This window comes from Pongo abelii, chromosome 1 (genome assembly GCF_028885655.2).
Source record: "Pongo abelii isolate AG06213 chromosome 1, NHGRI_mPonAbe1-v2.0_pri, whole genome shotgun sequence".
Lineage (NCBI taxonomy): Eukaryota > Metazoa > Chordata > Mammalia > Primates > Hominidae > Pongo > Pongo abelii.
Window position 1 is genome coordinate 192004378 of NC_071985.2, and position 14437 is coordinate 192018814.

A 14437-nucleotide genomic window follows, 5' to 3' on the forward strand; every position below is an offset into this window, starting at 1 on the left:
TCCAGCTGGTGGGATGGGGGGTGAAGGACTAGCAGGGCTTGTGCAGGCTGGGATGAGGGAAAGGGCTTGGTGGGAATGGTGTAAGGCAGATCTGGCCAGGGCATGAGAGAGTCCAGGGAGGAACAGCAGGCCTGATCAGCAGGGGCCAGGCTGGGAATAGCATCCGATGCCAGGAATTTGAACTTGAGTGATAGGTAGCCAGCGAAGGTTGCTAAATGAGTGAGAGCCAGGACGGGAGCTGGCCTTGGGTGGCTGGTTTATTGTTGGCTCCTTCCCGGCCAGTGCTTCCAGCTCACAAGGGCCCTCCCAGCCCCTCTCAGGGGAGAGCAGAGTGTGGGCCTCGCCTTGGCCTGCCAGGGATCCAAGCCAAAAGCCCTCAGCAGCTAAGAAGGGGGCCGTGTGCGGGCCCGCCAGGAGCCCTGGAAGAGGAATGCAGCCTAATTAATTCTCTGCAGCTCACAGGGCCTCGCCTTGTGGGAGCAGCTGCCAGGACAGGCCTGCCAGGATGCCACTGGCCCAGCCTGTCGATCACTTGGTGCTGAAGGCAGCAAGGGGGACTGCAGACTGGGAACTGGGGGACGGGGACTTGGGGGGCCAGCCCCTGCCTCCAGGCACACACGTGTCCTCCAGTCCCTTCACAGCTAATAAAACAGTCATAGTAACTGTAATAGCCAACAGGCCTTGAGGCTGTCAGAGCACCAGACTCTGCCAGTACACTGAGTACTAGTGAGAACATTGCATTCACTTTTCTTACAAGAAGTAAGGTAAGTGTTGCTTTCATCTTCATTTTGCACATAAGGAAACTGAGGCTCAGAGAGCGAATTTCCCTGCCCAGGGTCAGGTAGTCAGAAAGCAAAAGCAGGGAAGGTGGGATGTAGACCCAGGCAATCTGAGCCCCCAGACTGTATTAATCATAACCACCATGCTAGACTGATTCAGCAAGGGAAACTGAGGCCCTGGGAAGGTGGGGTGTCTTTCTCAAGGACAATTGGCTAAAAAAGGGCCTGGGGACACTGGCTGCAGGGGGAAAGGCCATGCCCCTGGCCTCTGCTTGATTGCCTCCTCCTGAAGTTTCCCTCCCTGGCCTGCAGGTCACCCTGAGGGATGTCTGGCTCACTACCTCCAGGCGAGGCAGGCTGTGGAAAGTGATCCTGTCTCTGGGGTCTCTACCTATTTGGTCCCAGTTCCACTGCCTGGGGCCTGTCACAGAAGCATAGTACCAACATTACCCAGGGAGTCTCAGGCTAGTCTGCACATGCTCAGAGAATCCTTCTGCAACGCTATGACTCCCTCCACAGGCAGGACACTGAGGCCAGCAGAGGCTCAGAGTGGTGCAGGAAGGTCCTGGACCAAGACCTTGCCACTAGAAAGTGGCAGAGCCTGGGCGGGCTTCAGAATGGCCTGATGCCAAGACCCTGCCCTTCCCTGACAGCAGACCGGAAGAAGGGGCAGCACATCCATGTCATGCCACCTCTCCAAGCCTCAGTTTCCTCATCTGCCATATGGGAATGAGGAGCCCAAGGTTACAGGGTTGTCCTAGAGTTCATTAATAACAGCCAACACTAAGGGCACTTAGTAGATGTCAGATACTGTCCTAAGTACTTTATTTAATTTTTTTTTTAATTTCCAAAACCAAAATTGTATTCATAGCTACATAATACATCATGATAAAGCTGCCCCATAATATACCATATGTTGGCATTTATTACCCTGTAGGTGTATATTTAAGTTTGTCCAATTTCCCACTGAAGAAGATCAGAACGTGCCACCCCAAATATGCCACTTTTGCATTAGAATTGTTTTGAGCTAAAGGCAATTAAGAAACTGCACGTGTAGAAAGAGCTCTTTGCCCTCCCACATCTGCCCAAAAGCAGGACATAAATTTTCCTTTGTGAAGATTCTTCTCCTTCCCTCTCTTATAGCAGGAAGAGAACAACCGTTAGTTAGCACTGAAGACAAAAAGTCAGCAAGAAGATGAGTCTGCACAAACCAGTCTTGCTGAAATCACCCTGATCTTCCCACACTCCCCATGTATTTATCTTCCCACAATTTGCCACCCCTAGGAACCCAAAGCCCTTTTCCTTTATCTTGTCATTTCTCCACAAATGTATCATCCTTTGTTAAAATGGTAGGGGGCTTATATACCATTTTAACAAACGGTCTTCACTTCTTTTCTATGAATGCAATCAATGCCTTCATGCACATCACAATTAAAGTAGGAACATCAAATAAAATCTGTATGCCTTTTCTCCTGTTCATTAGTCTTTTGTCAGTTTAATTTGCAAGCCCCAGTCACAGTCTATAAAAGGATACAGGAAAAAAATTTTTTCCTCCCCTACACCACCAATAAAATAACACTGTGTGGTACACTTGTACATAAATTTTTCTATTTATTCCCTATTTATAGTTTGGCTACATTTTAAAATTGAGATATAATTTATACACTATAACATTCACCCTTTGAAGGCACACAATTCAGTGGATTTTAATCCTCACTTAACGTCGTTGATAGGTTCTAAGGAACTGTGACATTAAGCGAAACGTTTTTCTCATCAATATAACGACAAAACTCCATTGAAGGAAACATTATTCGAGGATCTACTCTACATTTCTTTTCCACTAAAGTCACCATTTCCAAGAACCTATCAACAACATTAAGTGTGGATTTATTGTTTTCACAAAGTTATACAAGGATCACCACTGTCTCATTCCAGAACATTTTCACCACCCCAAAAGGAAATCCCCTACCCGTTAGCAGTCACTCCCTTATCCTACTACCCCACTCCCAAGCCCTAGACAACCACTAATCTACGTCTACCTCTATAAATTCACCAATTCTGGACATTTCATATAAATGAAATCATACCAGATGCGGCCTTTTGTGTCTGTCTTCTCTCACATACCGCAATACTTTCAAGGTTTATCCATGTTGTAGCATGTATCAGTACTCCATTCCTTTTTATGGCTGAATAATATTTCATTTTAGCACCAGATCATATTTTGTTCATTCATCCGTTAATAGACATCTGGGTTCTTTCTACTTGAAACCTCAATGACCCTATGGGAGGTTCTATTAGTGTCCTATAGACAAAAGACTGCGATCTGGAGAGGTTAAATAACCCACCAAGGTCAGTTAGCTAGTGAGTAGCAGTGGTGAGATTTGCCCCAGGAGTCTGGCTCTGGAGATGATGGCCTTAACCACTGTACCATACTGCCTCCTCAGTCAAAGTAACACAGCGTATGGAGGTCAGCACAAAAGGAGGCACTCGGGGGGCACTTAGCAAAGCGTGGCACTTCTCCACAGCATTTCTACAAGTGGCAGAGCCAGAGGCTGCCAGGCAGGACCCTAAGCTAGGACAAGGATGTCAGGACAAGTGATAAAGAATTGCCATCTCAGCACACAGGTGATTCTCCTAGGAAGGGGACATCCGTTCACACCCAGGTGGGCCTGCTCCCTCCACTGAGCATCATTGGCCTGCATCCCAGACCTCATCCTTCCACCAATTCCTACCTAGGAAGCCGTGGCTGCTCCTTTCTGGGCCCCAACGCCTGGCCACCGGGCAGCAGAAGAAGATTTTTGGGTGAGGTCAAGGTCTGAGCTGCAGTCCTAGTCAGCACAACCCAAAGCATGATCTTGAGCCGGTCTCTGCCTCCTCTGGGCCTCCATCAATTAAATAATAGGACGAGAAAGCTTAATACTTTCTATTTAATTATAAAGGTAATATAGTATATGAACAAAAGCTTCTGCTAAAAATATGCAAAGAATATAGGAATATCTGGGTTAAAAAGAAAGTCTCAGCCGGGCACAGTGGCTCACGCCTATAATCCCAGCACTTTGGGAGGCCAAGGCGGGTGGATCACAAGGTCAGGATTTCGAGACCAGCCTGGCCAACATAGTGGAACCCGTCTCTACTAAAAATACAAAAAAAATTAGCCGGGTGTGGTGGCACAAGCCTGTAGTCCCAGCTACTCGGGAGGCTGAGGCGGGGAATCGCTTGAACTCAGGAGGCGGAGGTTGCAGTGAGCCCAGATCGCACCACTGCACTCCAACCTGGGCAACAAGAGCGAAACTCGGTCTCAAAAAAAAAAAAGAAAGTCTCCCTGCCTTGTCAGCCCAAAAGTAGAATATGTAGGCCTTTTCTATGGATTCAGATATGTATTTTATATCTAACTTTTTGGAGGTGTTTTAAAATAATAAATGGAAACATAAATCTTACGCTTCTGCGACCTGCTTTCTTCACACCACAGAACTCGTTCTGGCCCAGTACATACGGCTCCATCTCAGCGTTTGTTTCAACAGCTCCATGGTGGTCCACAGTGCACACAAACTGTTGTTTGTTTTAACTGTTTGCCTACTGATGCCATTTGGATGGACTTCATTTACTGTTTTTACAAACATGCTGCAGTAAACACCTGTTTATACATCTTTGTCCAGTAAAGACAGATCGTTAGAGGTAAATCACTGGGTCAGAGGACACCACATATTAAATATCCTGCCAGAAATGGGGCTCTTGTTTGCACTCCTACCACCACTTGGAGATAAATGCTCATTTCCTTTCAGCCTTTCCAGCACTGGGTTTTATCATTCTCTTATTTGTTGATCTAAGGAGGAAAGCATTTATTAACATGGAATCCTGATGTGTAAAAGATCAACCTGGTTGGATTCTGGTTGGAGGGAGTGAGGGGCATGGAGTCCCATTCCATCTTGAGTTGGTACAGAGGATCCCTCTATCCCTCTAGTCTTCCAGCGCTGGTATCTAGGATCTGCTCGGCTGCAGGTCTGTCTCTCTATGGCTGATGTTAGCTCTCAGCCGCTCCGTCTCAGTCCTTCCCTCCAGGGCAGCTTGGGCGTGGAGGAGGGACTGGTCTGTCTTCCTTCTCAGCTGACCCCACCTCTCATAATAAACATGCCTTTTAACAGGGACATTTTGGGGACAACATCTTCATCTGAAAGCATGTGCAATGAGGGGACTTTAGGCATCTGAGCCTGCAGGTGTTTTGAAGGCAGGGAGCATGGGGTGTCCTGGTTGCCTCTCAGCCTTTGGTCCAAACTGGCTTGTTGCAGAAGGCTGGAATTCAGTCTCACCTCTGTCTAGGCCTTGCTGTGTAGACCCAGGCAGGCCCCTGTCCCCTATGGGTTCCAAGTTCCCACCTCAGCTGCAAGACTGGGGACATTCCTTCCAGGGAGTAGGTGCAGAATCTGTCCCACTAAAGGCTCTTCACATGCCACACACAATAATTACTCTCAGAGTGAGAGGAGGGCTCCTCCTGGGAGGTGGCAGATGAGGGCAAGGGAGGGGCGGAGAGGGCAAAGGAAGTGAGTGCACCTATGCCTCCTTAGGGCCTGAAATCTGAAGCTCCTTCCCTACCACTTCGCATGGTGGTGTCCCAACTGGCTAATATGAGATTGTACTTGTGCACATATATTCATGTGTGAGCACACATGCATGTAGGAGTGGCCTGTGTGTAAAATGAGTTCCTGTACGTGCAGCTGGAGATCTTTCTGCATGTCTAGAGGCGTGTGGGTTTGTGTCTCATGTGATGGGTACACATGCACAACCCACATAAGTGTATGTTCCTGTTGCATGTATTTGTGTGTCCATATTGACATGTACATAGGAGTGTCGTCAATGTGCGTGTCTTTGCTGATTGTGGCTGCACAGATGTGTGTGCATGGGTGAGGATGCATGCGCACCTGTGGGATGTGAATGAAAGGCCATGATTGCTGCTGTGTGGGTGCACGTGAGTGACATGAACACACACACCAGGGAGGGTGTCTGAGTATGTGTAAGGACACATGCGTGATGTATATATAAGTGTAGATTGGGGTGTGCATTGGGGCGTGCACCCAAGCATGTGGATCCAGAGGTGCTTGAGTACACGTGTGGACCTAACTATGTATGACAATACTGCCCCGTGACTCTCAGCAGATGTGAATACAAACAGGCATGCATTTGCATAGGTGAGTGAGGGACGCCCCCGAGAGGACACTTCAGGGTCTGTGAGACAGGACAGCTCCTCCGGCCCCCATCTGCCCCTGGCCTGGACCTCTACTCACCCTGAGGAACAACACCACTGTATAAATTCTGAACGTCTTGTTTTATTTACATGTAGATTAATTATTTTAGTAATTAGTAAGTCATTATAACTGTTATTTCTTTTAAAAACAAACATGTCTATATCATAGACGTAAAATTCGGATGGCATTTGAATAAAAAGCATGGATTTCCCACCCCAACCTCCAGGGCATCTGGGAGAACTGTGCTGGATAAGCTCAAGCAGGGGTTAGGCAGGGAAGAGGAGGGAGGAGCCAGAGCAGAAAGCCTGGCCTCAGTTTCTTGGGCTGCCCAGCCCCCAGCTCCATCCTCACCTCCCGTGGCTCAAGGGAGGGTGGGAGAGGGATGTATCAGGCAAGCCCTGGCTGGGAATCAGGAGGCCGCAGGCCAGCCCTGCTCTGGTAGCAACCGGGCCAGGCTTGGCCGCTGCCTCACCTGCAGCATCTGGGATTTCTGTTGCACGGGAGCTCAAAACACAAGCGCCGCCCTCTGCCCACCTTCCTCTGCTCACCTCCCTCTGTCCCCAGAACCATCTGTACCCACCCCACCCCTGCCTTCACTGCCTCCTTGCCCCTCATAAACATCTACTCACCTGTCAAAGCCCACGCCCGTGTCACCAGCTGGCCACATAGTTGTCTAACTTTCCAATTGGACTGTGAACTCTCGAGGGTAAGGACAGGCTCGGGGCACTCCTGGGTCTCCACAGCCCACTCAAGCCTGGCATGCCTTAGATAGCAGTCACTATTAGATTTTTTTTAAATGAAAGATAAAGAGGGAAAAGAAGGGAGGGTGAGGGCTCTGTGGACGGCAATGTTTGGTACAAACAGCAGGTCACTGGGTGCCCCCAGACCAGGTGAGTCAGCCTGGCCCTTGCCCCGGAGGAGGGCAGACAGAGTATCATTTATCAACCTCCTCCCGTGCAGGCAGCACCCAGGCTGTTTACAGGCCTTGTCGCTTTTGATCCTCACCTGACACCTGCAGGAAAGCAGTATTTCACTCCCATTTTCTAGAAACTGACCCCCAGAGAAGACGAGTCAGCAGCTGCCTGAGATTCAAGCTCTCCAAGGCCTTCTTTAGGTTCTCTCTGCTGCAGGCTCTCCCTCTCCTTTACGGAGCCTCACCCACATCCCCTTGGCACTAAGCAGTATCTGTGATTCTGCCCTAAGGACTGCTGAAAGCTCTCAGAGGTCAGAGTTTGTGGGCTCAGGAACCGCCCCTAGTGATGGATAAGTGATCTGTGTTGGTGGATAAATGCCCCAGCTTCCTCCCTCCCCAGAACGGACAGCTCTGAGCCTTGCTCTGCACCGTCTCCTGTCTCCCAGAGGTCCCAAGTGGGCAGGGCCCCGGTTGCCTGCCAGCTGCTCGTGAACTTGCCTGTACTGGCTTCCTTCCTGTCTCACTTCCCACATCCTTCGTGGCTTCCTGGAATCACCTCTCAAATGAACTCCTTGCCCTCAAATCCTAGTTCTGGTCTGTTTCCAGGGACCCCCAACCCAAGACAGAGGAGCAGCGGGTGCAGAGACTATGTGTTTCTGAGCGGCCAAGAAAACCTTGGTCCAAAAGGGCCCCTGTCTCAGAGAGGACATGAGACTTGGTTAGGGTCTGAAGCACCTCGGTGGAGGTCCGGGGCAATCCCGAGGAGCAATGGCAGGCGTGAGGCCAGCCCAGTTGCAGCCCCGGGCTGTGCACTGTGTCAGTTTGGGGTGTGGAGCTGCAAGGGAGAGAGGGCATGGGCATGGGCTATGGGCATGTGCTATGGGCATGAGCCAGGCAGCCAATGAGAGGCAGGGCTTATCTCAGGCTTGAGACCACACCTAGGCCTCCCTCCTTTCTCCAGAAGTGCACCGCAGGCACCTACACCCTGTAGGTCCAGGGCGGACTCCACCTGAAAAATCCCCAGTTTCAGCAACCCTCTCTGGCTCAGCCGCCTTTGGCCTGGGTCCTTCCAGGGAATGCAGGGAGGCTGCCTGGGGTAAGACCTTGGATGTGAGTATGAGCAACTCAGTGCCCTTCTCTGGGTACAGGGCCCAGGTTAGGATGAGAAAGTGAATGAAGTGATCTCAGCACCCCTTCAAGAGCTCACGTTCCTCAGTTCTACCAGAGTCATCTGCACATGCCACATTAGATCTTACCCCACATCTACCACCATACCACCCTGAACATGCCTGATCTCGTCCATTCTCGGAAGCTAAGCAGGGTCCAGCCTAGTTGGTACTTGGACGAGAGATCTTGCCCCTCATCCCTATATGCTTTTGGAAGAGGGCATTCATTATCCCAGAGGAATGAAGCTTTCATGGTGGAAACTCGAGCACTGGGAAAGACACAGCTTGACTTTGGGAACTGACCTTCCTTAGACCCCTCAAATCACACTATGTCAGCCCCAAGGCAGCCTCAGGAAGTTAGAAGACTGCAGTCTTTAGATCACAGCCAGATGGACTTGGGTTCAAATTCTGTGTAATTCAAAGGAGCCCCTTAACCTCTCTGAGCTTCAGCTTCCTTGGTGGTGAAATGGGCAGCCAGTGACCTGCTGACCCCAAGTAAGCATCTACAATCTCCTTTAATCCTCACTCAGGTGAGGAAGCAACTCCGTTTCCCAATTGACAGAAGAAGGCCCAGAGAAGAGGAGGCAGGCACTGAGGAAGCCAGGCCGTGCTTGGGTAGGTACAGAGTTCCCAGATCCATCCAGCCCCCACCCAGGAAACCCTGGGCCTCTCAGCCCCAGCCACCACCTAGCCTGGCTCAAGCCCTGTCCATTCCAGCCTTTCCCCTGCCTGGCCTGGCCCTGACCCGAGGCTCACCCACTGCCCTTCTCCCTGCACCTGGCCCATGGAGCAGCTGGGGCTGCACCTGCCGTTATCAGCCCTGCTCTGGGACACCTTTGGCCTCAGGTATGCCAGGAACTGGGCCAGGGCGTTAAAGAGACTACAAGCTGATCCTGCTCCCTCATATGGCCTCACAGCACCTGGAGTAAGCAGGCATGCCCTAGCCAGAGGGGGAAACTGAGGCCCTCTGACTTTAACCTGGAAGGGTTAAATCAGAGACCTCCTTGATTCCCGTAAGTGGGAACCAGGAAAGCAAAAAGGGTGGGGTTGGGAGGATGGGTAGGTGAAAAATGAAATCAAAGCCAACAATGGACCAGCTATTTCACTTCTAGGTATATACTGAAAAGAAATGCCTAGACATGTTCACCAAAACAATGTGTACTAGAATGTTCATAGCAGCATGATTTATGGTAGCCCAAATGGAAATGACTCAAAAGCCCAGCAATAGCAGAATGACTATATAAATTAAACTACAACTGCAGAAAGCCATATAGATGGTCTCTCAAACAAGAAGTCCAAAACAAAATAGCACATACCATACCATTCCCTTTCTATACAGTTTTAATACAGGCAAAACTAATCTATGGTGTTAGAGGTCAGGAAAGTGATGCCCCTGGGGAGTCAGTGACTGAAAGGAGGGCAGGAGGGGCCTCGGGAGTCGTGGCTGTAGTCTGTTTCTTGTCCTAGATGCAAGCTACGTGGGTGTTTTCAGCCTGTGAAATTTCACTGGGCTGTACATTAATGTTTTGTATCCTCTTTTGTATGAATCTTACACTTTTGCACTTTACATAAATTGAGTCTTCTGGTGTGCACTCATTTGCATCTGGCTTCTTCTGAATAACACTGTATTTTTGAGATTCATCTGTGTCCTAGCAGGTAACAGAAGTTTCTCCTTTTTCATTGTTGTATAGTGTTTCATTGTGTGATTATACGACAATTTGCTGATCTATTCTGCTGATGGAAGTTGGGCTGCTTCCAATTTGGAGTTACCCCAAAGAGTGCTACTTTGAATATTTTTGCACCTGTCTTTTGGTGAACATCTGTATGTATTTCTGCTGAGGTATACCTATTAGCGAAGTTGCTAGGCCATGTAGTTTACATAGCTTTAGCTTTATTTCATACTGACAAACAGTTTTCCAAAGTGGTTTGCCAACTCACACCTCCAACAGCTAAACATGACAGCTTCCCAACCTCACCAGCATCCTATGTGGTCAGATTTCATTCCGGTTAACCTAGTACCTGTGACATGGCATCACATATGGTTTTCATTTACATTTCCCTGGGGCCTAATTAAGCAGAGCATCTGTCTGAGTCCAGGTTCCCTAGAAGCAGACCCTGAGACAACAAGTGGAGAACGAGTAGTTTAATTAGCAGGTGTTATTAGTCTGCTAGGGCTGCCATAACAAAATACCATGGACTGGGGGGCTTACACAACAGTACTTTATTTTCTCCCAGTTCTGGAGGCTGGAAAGTCCAAGACCAAGTTCCAGCAGGGTTCATTTTCTGGAGAGGCTTCTCTTCTTGGTTTGTAGACAGCTACTACCTTCTCTTGTGTCCTCATACAGCCTCTTTTCTCTGTGTGTGGAGACAGAGAGCTCTGGTGTCTTCCTCTTCTTGTAGGGACCCCAGTCCCATTGGATTAAGCTCCCACTTATGACCTCATTTAACCTTCATTGCTTCCCTAAAGGAATTATCTCCAAACACAATCGCATGGCAGGTTAAGTATTCGACATATGAATTTGGAGAGACACAAATCAGTCCATGACAGCTGGTGATCCTAGGGAAACCTAGAGGGAAATGAGAAAGTGAAGCAAGGAAAAGGAGGAGGCCAGTGTGCTAACAAGCAAGTGGTCACCTTGGCCATCTGGAGCTTAATCCCACGGGGAGCCTCTGGGAAACTGCAAACCACACACCTTATAGCTCTCTGACCCATGAGTATGGGAGCTGGATTATCATGCACCAGTTCCTGTTGCTCATGGATTGAGGTCAATTTCAAGGTATCTCTGCGTGGTCTGGGGAGAAAGGTGTTAACTCTCAGGCCCTTGCGGCAGTGCAGCCTCCCCAGACACCCTTGGGCCCAGCGCTGCAGGCCCTGGTGATTGCAAGGAGCACACTGCTACGGTGGCTTCACTATTCAACATCGGATTCTGGCTGTCATGAAGTGGCTTATCCAGCAGAGCTAGACTTTGAAGAGTGAATATTGATGGGCCAGGCAGCTGAAGGCACTGCAGCAGGGGAAGAGCATGACAAAGGCCTGGATGGAGGAAGCACGGTGTCCAGCCTGCAGCTACGTAGGGAAGGGGAAAGACTGGAGACAAGGTGGGAGTCAGCAGAGCTCCACCGTGAAGATCAGATGGGAAGGGAACCTCTTAGTAGGCTCTGGAGAGGGTACCCCATCTATGTACCTAGCTGCTCAGAAGCCCAAGCTGGCCTAACCCTAAGAATGTTGTCTTCCCGGGACACCCTCCTGCCCCCCTGCCTCTGACTGTCCCCACTTCAGCTCCTCGTACAGCAAGCACCCCCAAATCCAAGAAGGTCTCCTGTGCCCAGGAGACACAGATATCTCCCCAGCAGAGGATCCAAACTAGGCCCCTTCCCAGGCCCGAGGGCAAGTGGTGGCAGATGCTCCTCTCCCTCAGAGGCCAGACCACAGCCTGGACTTCAGGGGGGTCAGGGGCTGACCTCAAGGGTTGGGCCTGATAAAGGACTGAGCCAAGGTAGAGGGTATCCTAAAACACCAAAAAGCAGCCACTTGGTGTCCAGCCTCAGCCTCCTGAATTCAGACTGTGCTTCTCCTCTGGGGTCTTCTAGCAGGTTAGGAAGTTACCTCTGTTTGTGCTGTCTACAGAGACTGCACAGGGAAGGCCGAGGGTCAAGGAACAGCTAGACCCAGGAGTGTCGGCCTGGAGGGGCCACCTTCACCCCCACTACCACCACTGTTTTGGCCTGAGGGAGATTGGGAAGTGAGAACTTAAGACAGGTCTGAGCAGGGTCCAACTGCTCTGGATAGCTATGGGTTTGGAGCCAAGCCATATCCAACTCTATATCCAAACAACAAGCATCTTCTCCATAGACAGAGGTGTGGTCCTGATGGAACCTGATAGAGGACGGGCACAGTGGGCACCTGGTTTCTTTGACAAGGCATGTCTCCCTCCCCCATTAATTCTGCTCTGGGCCAGGTGTGGTGGCTCATGCCTGTAATCCCAACACTTTGGGAGGCCAAGGCAGAAGGATTACTTGAACCCAGGAGCTCGAGACCAGCCTGGGCAACATAGGGAGACCCCCATCTCTACAAATAAAAAATAAAATAGCTGGGCATGGTGGTACAGGCCTGTGGTCCCAGCTACATGGGAGGCTGAGGCAGGAGGATCCCCTGAGCCCTGGAGATTGAGGCTGCAGTGAGCTATGACCCCTCCACTGCACTCCAGCATGGGTGACAGAGTGAAACCCTACCTAAAAAAAAAAAAAAAAAAGCAAAAACAAACAAACATAAATCCTGCTCTGTTCATGTGTGTGGCTCAGTGGGGCAGCCCCCCCACACAGCCAGGCAGGGGGAACTCTTGAGCCATGCCTGGCCATTGGAGCACCCATCCCCTGGGCACAGTTACTGGCTTAAGGATAAACACATCACCCAAGCCAGGCCAATAGGAGTCTTCCCTGAGACTTTTTCTAGTGCTCTCTAGAAATTTTTCTTTTGAGATTGTGAGCTGTAAGGATGAGTTTGTAGCAACTGGTGGACATCTTGCATCACAACAAGAAAATCTGCCCAGAAAAAAAAAAAAAGGCAAAAACAGGCAGGCATAAATGAGAGACGGAAAGAAAGAGTTTTAATGACGTCAATTAAACACCCAGATGCAGCCATGACTGAAAGTCGTTGGACTTCTTGTTTACATAAGCCAGTGTATATCCTGCTCTGTTTATGTTTGATCAGAGTTTCTGTCACTTGCAGTCTAAAGGGTGCTGATTGAAACAGTAGGTGAGAACACAGCCAAGCCCTGTCTACACCTTCATATCCCAGAGATACATAAGATTGCAGGGAGTTCCTTTTAAAAGGGCCACTGCAACTGGAATGTTGTAATGAGGCAAAGATCCACATCCTGCTGCCCTTCTTTGAGAAGTGACAATTGGCTAATGCAAAGCAAGCTAACGCTGCCAGCAGTTTATGTTCAAGAGTCCAGAATGTCACTCACACCAGAAGGGCCAAGTCTTGGCAAGCTACCCTCAACCTCACTTTCTGGAGTGTTTTGGAAGGTGGAGAGGGCTGCGATGCATTTTTCTGACCAATAATTCTGGGGTCATTTAATTACTTTTTCACTTGCTGAAATGTGGAGTCAGAGCTATATAGATTTAGGAGAGAGGGAAAGAAATATTTCAGTTTTGCAACCTCAGCATAAATAGGCATTGTTGTACATTGTTTAACTGATTCACTTGTTAGTTCAATCCAATTCAACAAATAACCTGAATGTTCATCAAATAAAGGTTTGGTTGGCTAGATGTGACGGCTCATGCCTGTAATCCCAGCACTTTGGGAGGATGAGGCAGAAGGATGTCTTGAGCCCAGGAGTTGGAGACCACCTGGGCAAGACAGTGAAACTCCGTCTCTATGAAAAAAAAACAAACTTTTTTTAATTAGCTGAGTGTGGAGGTGCACACCTGTAGTCCTAGCTATGCAGGAGGCTGAGGTGGGAGGATTGCTTGAGTCCAGGAGTTCGACGTTGCAGTAAACTATGATTGTGCCACTGCACTCCAGCCTGGGCAAGAGAGTGAGACCCCCTCTCTAAAAAATAATGATAATAAGGGTCTGGTTAAACAAATTATAATATGTGGATTTAAAAAAAATAAGGTAGCTCTAAAATATCCTGTCATATAAATATGTCTATAATGTATGAAGTGTATTCAGCAGTTTGCAGAATGATGTGTATAGCATGGGCCTGTTTTTGCAAGTAAAACCTGGAGGCCCTATTATTTGCAGAAGACTTACCATTTATATACTTGGAAGAAAAGGAAAAAAAAAACTTACCCATGAAGGCTGGGCATGGTGGCTCACATCTGTAATCCCAGCACTTTGGGAGGCTGAGGCAGGTGGATCGCTTGAGCTCCACCTTGGAGTGGAGCTCCAAGATGAACCTGGGCAACATAGCAAGACCTGTCTCTACAAAATATACAAAAACAAGGCTGGGCGTGGTGGCTCATGCCTGTAATCCCAGCACTCTGGAAGGCCGAGGCGGGCGGATCACGAGGTCAAGAGATAGAGACCATCCTGGCCAACATGGTGAAACTCCATCTCTATTAAAAACACAAAAATTAGCTGGGTGTGGTGGTGCATGCCTGTAGTCCCAGTTACTCGGGAGGCTGAGGCAGGAGAATCGCTTGGCATAGTGGCATGCATCTGATCCGTAGTCCCAGCTACTCAGGGGCCTGAGGCTGGAGGATCACTTGAGCCCAAGATCTTGAGGCTGTAGTGAGCCGAGGTCATACCACTGCACTTCAGCCTGGGTGCTAGAGTGAGACCCTAAATTTAAAAAAAAAAAAATTTTTAAATAACTGACCTATGAAAGG